The sequence below is a fragment of the Cricetulus griseus genome, chromosome 7 (assembly GCF_003668045.3).
Source record: "Cricetulus griseus strain 17A/GY chromosome 7, alternate assembly CriGri-PICRH-1.0, whole genome shotgun sequence".
Classification (NCBI taxonomy): Eukaryota; Metazoa; Chordata; class Mammalia; order Rodentia; family Cricetidae; genus Cricetulus; species Cricetulus griseus.
The window spans coordinates 77,969,102-77,984,086 of NC_048600.1; the positions used below are offsets into that span (position 1 = coordinate 77,969,102).

At 39.3% G+C, this 14,985-nt stretch overlaps 1 protein-coding gene and 1 non-coding gene across 2 annotated transcripts in view; both read right to left on the reverse strand.

Moving 5' to 3' along the window:
* LOC100764018 (protoheme IX farnesyltransferase, mitochondrial) overlaps positions 1-14,985 on the reverse strand; it is a 112,939-nt gene that overhangs the window by 42,327 nt on the left and 55,627 nt on the right. The gene's annotated exons all lie outside the window — the stretch shown is intronic.
* Positions 2,508-2,691, reverse strand: LOC113836854. Its single transcript, XR_003487374.1, has one exon. It is a non-coding gene; the product is annotated as a U2 spliceosomal RNA (small nuclear RNA).

A 14,985-nucleotide genomic window follows, 5' to 3' on the forward strand; every position in this document is an offset into this window, starting at 1 on the left:
AGAAAAAAATGATCAAATTAATACTACTCCAGTTGTGATTTAATATAGACATAGACCTGAATAATTAATAAAATCCTTGCAGAGCTCTCTGCAACTGTGCACTACACAGGCATCTTATGCATGGTAATGAGATTAAACAATAGGACAACATTTTGGCTCTGAATTGACTCCCTAAAATACAAGACATTTAAATGTCATCATTAAATAAAGAAAAGCTATATCATAAGCTGTGCAGTGAAATCGGCCAACCTGCGGATGTTTGAATCCTGCTGCAATACACATCTGGCCACGGTGGGTGGGGTGGGAGGCTAGAAAAATCATTAAGCAATTGGAGAACTCCCAAACAAAGACACTGTAAAATTCTGTACTATAAAGCAAAGGAAACACTTAATCCCCCTGGAGCTGCAGTATGTATTTCAACTGGGTTATCCCTTCCCTTGGAAGGACACGGCGATACACCAAAACCCAGGGTGACACTGGATCTCCACTGCGTGCATGTGGCACAAAGCCAGCTTGCCTTGCTCTCCTGGCACCTGTTGTCTAATCATCTGTGAGAGATTATTCTAGGCAGCAGAAGAGGAGGGGCAGAAGGAGGAAGGGGAGGGGCAGAAGGAGGGAGGAACTGGAGAGGAGAAAACGAAAGTCTTTCTTGTATCAGCAAATACTGTGCTACACACTGACCACATTTGCTTTCTATAAATTGTCCCAAACATTACAGTCTACCTTTGGACTTCAGACCCTATGAAGCGATAGAGGGAAATGATTTGGTTATTAGGACACACCAACATTTTATTCCTCATACCTCTGAGAGGCTGTCCTGGGGAAATCACAGCACACTTCAAGCTCAACAAAATTTCTCTGTTATTCATTTCCTCCACAATACTGAGATATTCTCCTCCCAACCCCCTAAAAGTATTTCGAAATAACTACAATCTATGTTTAAAGAAAAAGCAGTTTAAGAGTGTTACAAAATGTGTTTCCTTGTGAATCTTAGTGGAAAACTACAATGGTAAATAAAAGCAACAGATATTCACTTGAAAGAATAAAAGTACAATAATACTTGCATTAAAGGAGAAAAGAAAATATGAGACTATTTCTGAAAGTCTAGGTGGCAGAGGGCGTCACTGACAGGAATACTCCTACCATGTTTTAACAACTGCCCCTGCCCTGTGTTCCCTTGCTTTCACTCTGACGACTGAAACTGTCTTCACTGGCTGGGAAGTTGAGTACATATGAACCGTGTGCTGGGACGTCCATGTGTAAGAACAAGGTGGCAGCTCCTACTGAAAGATGTGGGAAGGCTGGAAATTCCTACCACAGGGCAAGGTATTTGTCAAGCACGATGAGTAGGAATGTTGGGTAACTGCCCGGAACCCTCAAAGTTTAAGCACACCAGAGTCACAGAGAATCCTTGGATAAGTGGCATGTTGTCTGGAGAGTGTTGTGTGTATTTACCTCCTCACCAAGAGGCCTGCTGACAGCAGCATGGCCAATCAACCTATGCAGGAAAAGCTTGAATCAACACTACATATTTCTAAGCTTTGTGCTAACAGTAAATGGTGAAAATGTTTGCTTTTTTCCAATATGTGGGTAAATATGAAATATTAGGTGTTGCTAAGAAAGATGAAGCCATGATAAAGACCAAAGTTTACGATCGTTTTTTCAATGAATGATTCCTTAACTTTAAATTAGTTTTAATTCAGCTTAACACAATGGCATATTAGGAATTCATTTCAAATTTCTACTAAATAGCAACTTAATTCCATAAAACAGACACACATTTTTAAGATTTGTTATTTTTTTTTTTTATGTGTATGAGTGCGTTGCCTGTGTATATATGTGTACCATGCATAAGTGCTCCTGGAGGCCATAAGAGGGTGTCAGAAACCAGGGAACTGGAGTTACAGATGGCTGTGGGGCTTAGAACTAAACTCAGGTCCTTTGAAAGAGCAGTAAGTCCTCTTAACTATTGAGTCATCTCTCTATGCCCCAAGTAAACATATTAAAATGTCCATAAAATATGTATGACAGCAGTTTTCTCTGGAGCAACCTCCAGAGAACTCATAGTTTGTATTTGGTCAACAAATCCCAATATTAAGAAAAATCACAATAAGTTCCATATTTCTATGTCATCTATCTGATACAATTCTTTTGTTTTTGTGTTTTTGAGACAGGATTTCTCTGTGTAGTCCTGGGCTGTCCTGGAACTCCTTCTGTAGACCAGGCTGGCCTCTGCTTCCCAAGTGCTGGGATTAAAGGCATATGCCATCACTTCCCGGTCTTGCATACAATTATTAAGATACAAGAAATAGATATGGTATCTGTGTAAATAGATATAGGTATCTGTGTAAAATGGGAACCCAATTTTGTGCCAAATACAAATTAAAGGTAAAAATGTTTGTGTCATCACTAAATATTCTGCCAAAGGAAATGTTTTTAATAATAGACAAATGTATTTTGAATTATTATTTTAATATTTGAGGAATTAAAATAATTTTAGTCCTTTGAAGGGGTGCACCATTCCTGGAGGTATTGCAATAGGTGGTGTACAGATTTGATGGAGCAAGCTTCCATTCCATCTCTCTGCTTCAAAAAGTCACTTATATAGTCCTTATAGAGAGGCTGTACATGACATTAAACTTATTAAAATAGAAACTGTGCTTGATCTTAGCTAAAAGGCTAGGAAGCAATTAATATTTTGAATTTTGAGTACTGAGTTTCAGTTAGCTGGAAGATGCCCTCTAGTCCCAGGTGGAGTTTGAACCTGAAGCATTGTGGATGATCTAGATAAATACTTTCTCAAAAGACTGTGTCCAGTCTGCTCTTCATTCAGAAGTTACTCAGGTTGGTCTTGAAGCTGCCCTGTAGCCCAAACAGGCATTGAAAGTGGAATCCTCTGTGTTTTGTCTCCCATGTTCCTGGGATTACAGGCCTGCACCACCAGGCCCAGCTGGGAAAGATGGCTTTCTAAGAGATGACTTGTTTATGTCCTTACAGTGAGGGGACATTGAAAGGAGAAAAGGTGAGATATGAGCAGAATGTTTAATAAAATGAGGAACGAGGAAAGGCTGAGTGACCCCAAATGTTAAATGATGTCTAGTAGCAAACATTCTGCAATGTATACAAGTAATTTACACCAGAGACTTGACTTTAGAAATATCACATGAGCTGCAAGGCTCATGTTGATGGAATCATATACATAATTACTTTAAAAAATAATCTTAGCACTTGGAGGAAAAGGCAGGCAGATCTCTCTGAGTTTCAGGCTAGCCAGAGCTACACAGTAGAATCTGTCTTATAAACAAAATGAAAGAAAAGAAAATCATAGTTTTATTTCATTTATTTATTTCTCTGTGTGTGTGTCTGTGGGCACATGTGTGGCAGTCAGAGGGTAACTTTTGGGAGCTGTATCTCTCCTTTAACCATCTGGGTTCCTGAGATCAAACTCAGATCATCAGATTTGGAGGCAGGTGTCTTTACCCACTAAGCCATGTCACAGCCCCGGAAATCCTACATTTAAAAATCTTCCACGTTAAATAGTTTGTCTTTAATGCAGGAATGAACTTCTTTTCTATTTATTTATTTAAAGTGAATACATGTGGGCATGTGTGTGCCATGCTGCACATGTGGCATTCAGAGGACAAGCTCTTTCCACCATGTGAGTCTTAGACCAAACTCAGGTCATCAGGCTTGGTGACAAGCACCTCTACCAGCTAAGCTGTCTCCCCGGATGTGAGACAATGGAATTCTAAGGTAAACATGCCAGAAAAGAACATTAACAATAACCATGACAATGAGCACAAAATGTAAAAGAATGGAAAGGTAAGTAGATTAATTAGATATAAGATGGTGTATAATATAAGGTGACATTAAAAAAATAAAGGCCTTATTAGAAAGTAATCTGTGATGCTAAATTTTATAACAACTACCATGCTAATCCAGATATCAGTGGCTTTTATTCCATAAGGAGAATAAACTAAAACAGTCCCTATTCCTACAAGGGGCAGTCCTGTAGATGTAAAATACACAAGTCAACTGACATTTAATAATAATTACTTTTAAACATTTTAATACAATAGTGTGATCTAAGACAGATAAATTAATATTACAAGTTATAGCCAGTCAGAAAGTCCAAGAAAATATTTAGGTATGAAAATTTAAATAATATATGACTAGCAGTCTTTAGAGAGGCCCTTGTGTAAACGAATGTGATTTTTCAAAATGGTGGTTCTAATGAGTAACTACATTTGAGGCATCATTTCCTTTACCATTTATCATCATGGTGTGACATTCACTTGGCCAAAAGTTATTTTTAAAGGGAATATGCTACTCCATGATATACTGCACAGCATGGTGGCAATTATTAGTAATGTGTTAACTATTTCAAGGAGCTAAGAGCGGTCTCCTCACTAAGAAAGGGTAAGCAATTGTGTGAGGATACGTTAAATTAGACAGGCTTGGTCACTTCTCAATGTACACACATATGAAAGTCTCAACTACACAACAAAACATGCTATTACTTGTCAATTAAAAATAAAATTAAAGTGAGAAATAAGAAAATTATCACAAGTCAAATAACTGAAAGCTATGCAGCAAAGAAATCAGATGTAACAGTGAATTAAATGAAGGAACTCACCGACGATTACTGACTCGGTACAAAACACGTATACCACCTGGTAGTTAACAGTCTAAATTTTGTATTGTTTCCAAATAGGCTAAATAGATTACTATTAAAAATACAAGGTGCTTAAGAACAAAACAAGATTATGGAAATAAGAGTATCACTCAGGAAGGAAAGGGGAAGCACACTGATGGAGGAGAAGAGGGATAACGGGGTGTGAAACGACAAAGGATGGCAACGACACTGGAGGGAGCTATACAGGGCAGGAGGAGGCACGGGCCAGATAAATGTCCAGTGCCATATGGCTCTGGTCAGGTAAAAAACGGGAAGGAAACCTCGAGGAATGGGCAATGTGTGGGGGAAACAACTTAAAACACCAGGAGACTAAAAACAACTAGAGTCACTTTAATAATTGGGGAGACGGCAAACGAATGCTGTATTTAGAGTCAGTGTTGGGGTCAGAGCTGGGGGCTACGGATTTTCTGTTTGTTTTCAAATTTTCCTTTATTATAATAAAATGGAGACAAGCCATAAACAGAATAAGTAACACAGATAGATGTGGCTATGTGTTTCGCAGAAAGGATTTGTAGATGGTTTGGTGTGGGAAGTTTTTTAAAAGTTCAACATTACATTTTTAAAGCCACATTAAATCTAGATTTTCCAAAACACATTAAAAATGTAAAAATTTCCTCAGCAACCCCTTTGAAGGTCAGCGTGAGGAGGGTCTTTGCACAGATGGCAACTCAAGTTGCCTTGGAGAGGGCGCTGCCATTTCAGAGTGTTTCTTTGCTTTTCAGAGCTGTTATCGAAGCACTTTCTACAGTTTTGCTTCTTTAACCCTGGCTGAGCTCTCCACATCTGTGTGGCTTGGAACCTTGGCTCCTATCATATTTAGCTTTTCTCACTCTAATTTTACAGCACAGCAAAACAGGCTGATAAGCATCCAAGCAAAGCAGTTTCTATGTGCCTCTGCCTTTTCACTTAAATCCGTGATGCTAATGAGTGAGATGTCCAAGTTTTCCGATGTAACTGGAGATTGTGTTTGTACACCTGTGGGTGTATGTGTGCAAGGGTGCACATGCACACATGAGCACATGCGCGTTAAGGTCAGTAGACAACCATCAGGAGTCATCTACCTCAGTTTGAAACTGGCAGGGTCTCTCACTGCTCTAGAACTTGCCAAGCAGGCTGAGCTGTGTGCTCAAGATCCCAGAGATGTGCTTGCCTCCCCCTCTCCATGCTGGGAGTGCGCATCCACTGTACCCTGCTGTTTTGTCCCATAGGCTCTTTGTATCAAACACAAGCACTTTCTTGAACTGTCTGTCTGTCCATCAGTTCCACGATGCAACTTTTATACCTTTATGTGCTTAATTTACTTGTTAAGGAATATTATTTGTTTACTTCAACAAAAATGTGGTGAGGTGACTTCTTATTTTTAAAGATTATGTTTTATTTTTCTCTATGGATGTGTGAGTGCCCCAGGTGGCCAGAACAAGGTGTCAGATACCCTGGAACTGGAATTACCAGCAGGTGTGAGCCCGTGGGTGCCTGGATTCTGGGAACTGAATTCGGGTTCTTTGGAGGAACATCTCCTCTCACCTGCTGAGCCATCTTCCTCACCTGTGCTAAGGTTATTTCATTTGAAAGTCTTAAAGGAAAATTTCACAAATAGTCTTGGGTACCAACATGCCCGCCAAAATCTTTTGCTTTAATCAACTTTCCAGCTTTTTTTTTAAAATCATGTATATTCTCATCTATGAATTATACAGTTAAAGAAATACTATTTCTCATGAGTTAAGAAGCAAATTTGTTTTGAACAAATAATTCATTAGCATTATGAGCTAATTTCATGAGGGTTAATAGGATACACATTCATAATGTCATCAAAGCGATGAGAACTTAGTTCATGGAGTGCTGGAATAAACATAAAGGGTAAGTAAACCGAGGTGCACCAGTGTAGCCTGCAGTGCCTGTATACTGACTGACAAGCTGCAGCAAGGCACTGGCTCACCACCTTCAATCAGAAATAATTCCCCAGTGCTATCACTCACTACTCCCCAAGGGCGCACTAACACCAAGGATGAGAAGCTTTTGGATTATGTCAAGTAACCCTCACTCCAGCCCTAACTGGTACTATCGTTACTTTCACCTTAAAAATGAAGACACAGGGGCCCAGACAGTCAAACCAGCTGAGGCCACATCACTCACCTCTGTCCCTCCCGGGCACTATGGTCCCCAGTCTCTGTTCCTCATCACTGCTTGCCCTGAGCATCAGGCCCACTGTACATCGTGACCCCCCATGTTGGATTGCACAACAGAATACAGGTAACAATAAAAGGTTCTAAACAGACAGAAACCAAAATCAAACACAAGATGAATCTGGTGTCTTCTGGCAGCATCTGCCCATAGTTTATCAGGTGACTTCACTGCACACTGATTTCTGAACTCACCCACAGGGCTTTGTGCTGCACACCAGCTAATCACACAGCACTAATTCGAAACATCACCTGCAAAGAGCACCCAAGACATCTCAGCTGAGACCTGGCCTACTGCACAGGACTTTGCTCTTATGGAAACATACTGGTGTAGTTAAGGGAAATGAAAGACTTATAACGTTACATTTTCCTAATGCCATTTCTTTCTTTAGTTCCAGGCCAATGCTTCCTTCTTCTCTACTTCCATCTATGAGCTCTTACATTTAAATTTCTTCTGTCCTTACTTGAAAGAGAAAAACTGAAAAGTTAGGTGAAGCCAACCAACCAGACCCAACAAACAGAAGATTATTTTTCTGATTAAATGCATGATCAACAGGATTGTTTTTTGGTAGTTCTGGACATCTGGTCCACACCCTTCACTATGTGGATTCCTTAGAATGTCCTGAATTCCTGGCCATGGGTTTTCAAAAGCTGTCAGATGAAGTGCACAGGTGCTATGCTCAAATCTAAAAATTCCCATGGCTTGAAGACGAAGACTATGAAAGACAGTGTTTTCAGATCTAAATGAAAATCTGGGAACAAAAATGATGCTCTTTGTACATACAATCCCATCAGTAGTCTATCTCTTCAACAACACAAGGCGAGCAAGCCCCAGGATCTAGTGGCCTGCTTCTCACAGTCTAGCTGTTCAATCAGACACAGCATCAGGTCCTTCTGCAGCTCCCAGTGACCCAGGTTGGCCCCAGCGTGTACTGTATTCCCAAGGCTTCTAAAACAGAGCAACTCAGAGCAGAGGCAGGGGCCTGCATTTTCAGGCAGTTGCATTGCAAAAGATTCCTTACATATACCAAAATTGGAGCGCTTTTAATCTAACCTAAAATAAGCAATCAGTTTGCTAATGCACTACTGAACACAGCTTCTTATTCAACACAGCTCCATTTAATATAAAAAATTAAGTTAACTAGCAAAAGTACCGACAGTTATCAATTTTATAAAATCTACACACAACTGATAAAGATTCTAATAAAGTCTGCCAAAAGAACAAACAAACATTTTCAAGAAAAAGCTTGAATCATTGTATTCTTTAAGATTTAGATGGATTTTTAACAATTCTGAAGAATCGTTCTTTTTTTCTTCAGTTAGTTTCACTTGCTGAACTCAAAGACATTATGGAATCTGTATCATGAAACAGTTTAGTGAAGAAACTAAAAATATTATTTATGAACTAAAAAGAAATTCCCTAGTAACAAAGCAGAAAGCATACAGAATCCACCGTGACTGAAAGAGCACAGTGACCACAGGGTAAACACCAACTCAGCTTCCCCTGACAGAAAACATACTATGCAAAATCGAAGGACCCTGTGTGTAGCATCCAATGTCATGTGTCCTATAACATCGGCCCCACGAAGCCTCACTGAGATTATTTTGGAACTAATGAGAAATTGGAATCAAAGACAAGTTCAAAACAAAAGCTATTTCCTTAATTTCAACTATGACAAAAGTATCTCAATCTAAACTTCATAGTTGGTGATTTTTTGAACATTCACAGTGAAAGCAAGATGTAAGGAACCCCAAATTAGCATTTTTTTTAATTAGACAGGTACAGTTTCACAACGTTAACATATCTGGTGTCAGTGATGGCAGGCATTTAAAAGGTATCTTGAGTATATAAGTACCTTACATCACAGATTGAATACGATTATAATTTATAATTTGTTAATTCAACAAAATCATGCATGCAAATATAGATATAAGACCCACACTCGGGGATTACTCTTACAAGTAAGAAATTCTTCAAGGATCATCATTCTAATTCAATTTTAAAATAAAAATATTTATTTTTTCAGAAACAGTCTATAGCTGAACTTTTCATAAGCACTGACAGTCTAAATTTGCATACTTTGGTTATAGTTGGTATAGATTAGCAGACAGCCAAAGGCCCCTTAAAGCTTCCTTTAGAGAATGGCTGATAGAAATAGTTCATTAACAATTCACGTGTTCCAATTTAAACGTGTACTTTTAGAGCACACTCAGGGACTCGAAAACAGTCTCTACATCTTGTTTTCACAGGAGGTACAGAAACTGCCTTTAGCTCAATCTAACTGGATGAGAATACAGATTCCTACACATTACCACATCGCTTCTGATAAAATAAGTAGTGGCTTGTTTAAATACATGTGGTTTATTTTTAAATAAATCTAAGGGGAATTCTAAAGAATTTTATTAAATCAACTAAGCCAAGGGTTACCAGCATTTGTCTTGGGGAACTTCACAAATGTTCCACACCATACATCGTCTCAAATACACACGCCCCACATGGTGCCACTCATCATGTTACAAAGCAAAACATTTCAATAAGCCCAAACTGACTGAGTTGTCTCTCTCTCTCTCTCTCTCTCTCTCTCTCTCTCTCTCTCTCTCTCTCTCTCTCTCTCTCTCTCTCTCTCTCTCAGAATTGCAAAAATCTAAATGAACTGAACATAAAACAATACTTAACATTCTGACACAATCCCTTCCACATCACTTGAAAATTAAATTTCTGCGAGTAACAATGCATAATTTTTCTTTAGTATTTTACTTTTAAATTTAATATGCCAAGCTATGATATAGCTTCAAAATGGACACAGGAAAATTAAACAAAGCCAGGAATACTCTATGGCACAGGCATTCCTCTTGCTACGAAGAGATACCCATCTCCCTTTCTATAACCAGCTGTTTAAATGTTCAACTAAGGATTGCATACAACAATACGTTCATAGGAACGTTCTAGTGAGAGTCATCTAATTGTAAGACTAAAACGCATGCCTTTATGACTAGGAAAACATTACAGACAGAAAATTTAAGAGAAGAAACTCCTGTGTTGCCATACTGCCACTACTCTGGGTTTCATTCCTCGAAGCCCAGAGGAAGAGTGCAGAGGCAGGACAAGAGGGCCTAGACTGTACAGATCATACCTCCATGCTGCATGAGCTGAAAGGTCAGTTGTTTTATTTCAGACAAAGCTTACTAAAGTATATTTGACCATCTCCACAACTTCTCTTTCTCCGGAATGTAAAACGACAAACTCACGGCACCTGGCTTCTATGCGTATCCCAGGCACAAGTGACCGCACAGCTGCGGAAAGCTACAGCTCAAATATCAAAAATTCCTGATATAATAAAATGGTGTAAACTTAAACCACCCATTTCTAATCCAATTACTTTATCTCCTCACCTCATCGACAATGATTTCATGATGTTTGGCTGGAGAATGGTGTGGTGTTTGGTTTGTGATTAAATTCTATCATGAGCTATAGAAATATGATGGGCATTAAAACCCAAAAGAAGGCAAATGTAAGGTTTTTTAACATGGACATAAATGATGAAAAGGTACATTATTCAGGGAAACTTCTCAGAAGTTAAAAATTATCTCAGAAACTGCCAACGTTGCCACCACTTTATGATTTAACCTCAGTGTTTTGCATTCCCTAGGAAGATGCTGTAGGATGAGGAGACTTCAGTCAGATTCTCCACATAGCTACCTCCAAGAACAACACAGTGTGGTGTTTCCCACATCCACTGTAGTTCCATATTACCCCTAGATGTGTGTATTACCACATGGAAGCCAGACAAGCTACAGTATGGTCTCTTTTAAGGGGATATATCTGCTTTATAACTGTTCCGAAATCTGCTTTCTCAATTAGCACCACCAGGACACAGGGCATAAAGTTTTTTGCCTATTTCGGGCTCATTCTTCCTGATGCACTGTGATTACGCAGGCCTTCCCATTACATAAAATGCTCCCATCATGCCAAGCCAGGCACTGAAGCAAATCTCCTCACCAGCGTCTCACCATCCTCAGTGGAAGCAAGGAGGTGGCTGGAACCTGCCTGTCCCTATTCCTGCAATTCTTGCTGAGGGGTTCTGGCAGACACAGGGGAGGGTTCAATATCTACCTCATTTCCCTAGAGAGAAATCAGGAGGCTGTGGCTCCTTGGCCTGTAAGAATTTAGCCTGAGAACAGAGGGCACAAGCAAGCTCAGGGGCTTCTGTGCTATGCCTAATTTGTTTTGTTAGCTCTATAAAGATAATTCTTGTCAGTTAGAGTGGTTAGAAACAAAGACATGCTGCCAATCAGCATATATTAAGTGCTCAGTGAGCAGTGCCCCCTCACTGTGCAGTGTGTATAGGGGAGTGCATTTGGTCATGTGTGTGTGTGCAGAGGTCAAAGTTGGATATTGGGTACTCTGATCTAAGCACGCAGGGATTTCTCTGACACAGGCACCACACACCAAGAGACCCAGTTACTCCACCAAAAGCTTGCCATTTTGGCTAGGCTGGCACATCAGCAAGCTCCTGGGTTCCACCTGTTTTCACCCCTTAATGCTGAGGTCACAGGCATGTGTACATGAGGGCCTTTTCCCAAGGGTGCCAGAGATCTGAACTCAGGTCATCAGGCTTGCGCAGTAAGTGCTCTTCTTCACCCAGTCATTTCCCCAGCTGCCGCAATCTGTTTTTATAAAACATCATAAATCTTTCGGTTTCACCAAACTATTAAGGAGTTAGTTTAACTGTTATTTCACAGCTTCCATAATTCTTTTGGCACACATGAATTTGAAATAATCTTCACTAATAAGATGGATAGACTTATGCTACTTTTTCTATTTGGGTATTTCAACTCATGCTGCTTTTACATTTTCTCCTTGAGTGCACAGAACTTTCTGGGTGGGGCATTAAGTGCATCTCTTATAACGAGTAAACGGATCCACTTTTTGTCATATACTACAAAACCAGACTGAGAATGTCCTTCGATAGATGCACCAAAATGTACTTTCCAGCCATCGCCCCTCCCTGCGCTTACGCTGCTTCTTGGTTGTTCGACATCACAGTAGCCATTTAGACAAGGCCTTCAACTTTCTCTAGATTAGTTGGCTACTTGAGTGAGTTGAATACATGCAAATCACACCCTATTATGCATTTTCCATCTGAGAGGAACTTCTATGAGCTTCTGAGGACATGCTGGTGATCTAGAGCTCAGTGGTGGCTCAGCAGCAGTGCCACCACCGCTACAGGAGCTTTTAAGGACTTAGACCAGTCAGAATCACCTTGAACTTCTGAAAGATTTTTTTCAGAGATAACAGGGCTATGGCTGGGGAGAAGAGGAGCAGAGCAAACAGGGAGAGGTGGTGGGGGAGGGGGAGCAACAGATGAGAAAAAACAGACTGCAGAAGAGGGAGGGAAACGAAAGATGCAGATGGCAACATGGAAGACAACGTGGCTAGGCACCAGGCACAAGCGAGGAATTTCCTTGAAGGAGGCAGAACTCAGTCATCCCTGAGATGTTTATGGCTCCCACGTAAAGTGGAGACAGAAACTCCTCATTTATTGTCAAAAGGCCAGCTTTACTCCTGATGTCTTGCTGAATCCCAGTGTGGTACTGCTGGCTTCAGCACCTTCTACTCCCAGGGGGAGGGAAGGAGGGAACAAAGAGGGCTTACCAGAGAAACCTGGGAGCAAAAAATATAACCAGCTCCTTCATTGGATTTGTTTGTTCTTTCTTTTCTTTTCCTCCCTTCCCTTTCCTTCCCTTTCCCTTCCTTCCTTCCTTCCTTCCTTCCTTCCTTCTTTTCTTCCTTTTGCTGTGAATTGAACCCAGGTCCTCTGGAAGAGCAGCTAGTGCTCTTAACCACTAAAGGATCTCTCCAGCCCCTATTGGGTTTCTTAATATGTGGCTATAGTGTTATCTTCAAAGGCTGGTGACATGCTGAAGGAAGAGAAATAAGCAAGTTTTCTGATTTTTCATTAAATAAAGACAACACTGTCAAGCACGTATGTGTTTTATAGACTCTGCATAGGCTGGTTTTTCTTCAGGCTTGCTTTTCAATATGGAGGCCTGCACATTCCTATCGTTTGTTAAGGAGCACAAAGCTTAGAGAGATTACAAAAGATGCTAAAAATGATGGTGGTAAATTTTCTCAAGGGGTTTTGAAGCAAGTGTGCACACGAGAGTTGGAGGAACTGTTTCATCCACCTAAGTTCAAGCAGAACAGCCCCACTGGAATCAGCAGAAGCACTGAGGTCTGGTTACAGCGTTTATATACTGAGCAGTTCTGACATATATCTTGAAATATAAAGTGTTATTTAGGCAGGGAGAGGAAACTTTATTGTGAGATTTAAATGCAATAGTAGTAGTATTTGAAAACCAAAGAGGAATGGTTTTTATAAACAATACAAAATGAGTGTTAAAAAATAAACACAGAAACACAGCTTCAGAAATATAACTCAGACATGTTCTCTTAGGAGTTGAGCACTTCTGTTTGGGTTCTATGGTCTTGCTGTAATTCAGTACAGCTTGTACGATCATGAATTCATCCATAATATACCTAACTTACCCCCCCCTCAAAGCACCCTGTTGTTTTCCCCCAGTACTCTTTTTATCTAATTATCTGAGCATTTAGGATGAAAGCATTTTTACAAGGATTCATGCATGCAAGTAACACAGTGACATCCATACTCTTTGTACACACACTTATTACAGTAATGTTGGGTAATTTAGACTCTAAACCATTAAATTCTAACAGACGTTATGACCAAATGAATATGCAAACATAGACAGCTCCTCTCCAGAAAGGTAAAACAATACAAACACAGGTAGACAGTCATATCAAAATGAAATAAAATATTTGATAGTATTTGAAACTAATTACTGCAGGGAGAACGTTTCATGAAATAATCTCATTTCCAACATTCAAAACAAACATTTTAATTCCATAAACATAAGAAAAAATCACAGCTGAAAATTAAAATGCAAACACTCAAAATTGCATCATTAAAATGTAGATCAAAGAACATAATTCTATAACCCACTCACATTTTTAAATCTATGTCTTTAATTAAGAATTCAGTTCAGTGAAATCTGTGGGTTAAACAACTAGAGGTAACAAAAAGTTAAAATTAAACATAAGGTGTCGATGGTCAATGCAGTAAAAAAAAAAAAAAAAATCAGATTTATAAGCAGCAGTTACAACAATTCTCAGGTCCTGACTAGTATGTGCCTGTGTCTGTGTGTGTACATGTGTGTGCGTGTGCACCTTCGAAGTTCCATGCAGTAACTCAAAAGCCCTTCTCTCTCTTAGAAAGGTTCAAATTACTATTAAAAATACAACTTTCAGAAAACAAATAGGCACTTGGAAGGTAGTTAGACACACATACTTTGATGTGGCCACCTTACTGTTTTGGTACTTGAGGGCAAAGTAATAACTCTTCAGTAGCACACAGTTATTAGACAGACATCTAAGTATACAAACCAGCACCCTTTACTTTTAAATTTAAATTAGTATTTTAATTTGAAACAAAAAGCAACTACATAAAACTGTCAAGGTAACACATTTACATTAATACATATAATAGTTAGTTGATGAAAATCAGTAGTGTTATAATATTCATAGCTCTGATCCACATAAATGTAAATATTTACATATTTAGACGTTTAGATATTTTCTCAACAATCTTAAAAATTCTTATTTTACATCCAATATAATCTACTTGCCCCAGCACATGAACACATGTGAAGATGGAGACAAGAACATACTGCATGCTTATGGCACAGGGTGGCCAACCCCACTGGAACTGCACTTAGTGACAGCACCAGAAGAGACACGGGAAGAATATTCAAAGAAGAATCCAATCAAATCATCAAATTTAAGAAAATGCCACCCACAGTACAGAAGTTGGCTCAGTAAAGAAAACAGCTTAAGTTTACAAGTTACTTCATAGCCTACTCTACAGTAAACTCTTTAAAAGAGCCAAAATTGCCCCTGCCTTTTTAAATTAAACCATTTTCTTTCAAAATTTAAGTTCAAAGATTAAACATAATACATAGATTATTCAGCCCCTTTCCCAGAATTCATGATTTTATTTTACAAAGAAGCACAAATCACAGTTATTCACA